We start from the raw sequence: 1448 nt of genomic DNA, 5'->3' as shown, positions 1-1448 counted from the left end.
CACCCTCTTCATCATAATCTCGGTTTCATTCTCCATCAGATCAAAGTGGGGTGGCCGGAGCGAGCGCGTGACGCCATGACAGCTGTGGGGTTCATAGCTCTGGTTGTTGGAGCATTATTGATAACCTTTGTGATCCGTCTCACCGTATCATACGTTGAGGAGCATGAAGTGGCACGAAGACTCGTAGATCTACTCCTCAATTCGATCTGCTCTATTTGATGTATCATGCATTATGTCATAGCAAACAATATCAGAATTTTGTTGCGAAAGTAGTTCCCAAATTTAATTTCTACGTCTCAAGCATTACACGCCTAAGCGATGATCAATCACCTCATGAGGTGATATATCGTGCATTATGTCATGGCAAATAATATCTGAAATTTATTGTGAAAGTCATTCCCAAAAATAATTTTGTATCTCAGTCATTACACGCTTACGCGACCATGAATCACCTCGTCTTTCAGGTCAGGATGTAAATGGACAGCTCGCTGGACATTGTGGGACTTGTCCACTCTGACCACCGGTTCTTATGCGGGACTATGTCATAGTCCAATTATTATTTGTGTGGCGTATGTGGTGTCCACATAGTACCATATAGTATTTACTAAGAAGCAAACTGATACAGTGATACAATGGCATTAGTACAGGCCTAATCCGATCATTCAGTACAGGCCTCATTAGTCCCTCTCACCATCTTCTCTTGTCACTCAACACAGACACGGGGAACGGGCACGACGACGCACGCACGAACATGTATTTTGCTTACCTGTTTGGAGAAGAGGAGGCGGAGGAGCAGGGGTTGAAGAGAGCATCGGCAGGATTAGGGAGATAGCAGAAGAGGCATCGCCGCAAGGATCAACTCGGTCCCTGCCTCCCTGGCGATTCCCTTGGACAGCGGCGGCGGTGGAGGGGCTGAACGGCGGGGTTGGGGAGAGAATAGAGGAGGCGCCCCCACACTGCTCGGCTCAGTCCCCGGCGCTTCCCTTGGACGGCGGCCCCTTTGAGAGACTCAGTGGCGACGGCAGCACCATGGACAACGGAGAGGATTGGAAGGGGGGAGGGGGTTGCGTTTGGACATGGCGGCGGCGAAGGCGTCCGCTCTAGGGCATGGCAGCGTTGGGTGTTTGGGGACGGAGGCGAACGCGCCGCTAGCACTCGTGGGCTTAGTTGGTCTGTCCACTTGCGCCACTAATTTTTACTGGATCTTCACGAACGCCATTTAGACTGTTTTTTGCGGGTGGCATATGTGGGACTAGTGGGACCCGTCGCCACTTACATCCTGACTTTCAGGACTTTATTAAGCATGGAGTCATTTTCCAAGGCATTGTCCGGAGAGGGAGAAGACACTAGGGTCGGGCTGGATTGTCATTTTCAGTTTTTCACGCATAATCTCGACTATGAAGAGAGAGGAGCGACAACTGTGAAGTGACGTACTAGGCTATGCCCCC

Source organism: Triticum dicoccoides, chromosome 3A (assembly GCF_002162155.2).
Source record: "Triticum dicoccoides isolate Atlit2015 ecotype Zavitan chromosome 3A, WEW_v2.0, whole genome shotgun sequence".
Lineage (NCBI taxonomy): Eukaryota > Viridiplantae > Streptophyta > Magnoliopsida > Poales > Poaceae > Triticum > Triticum dicoccoides.
The sequence above is the reverse complement of the archived record's forward strand: the minus strand, read 5'-3'. Positions refer to the sequence as shown.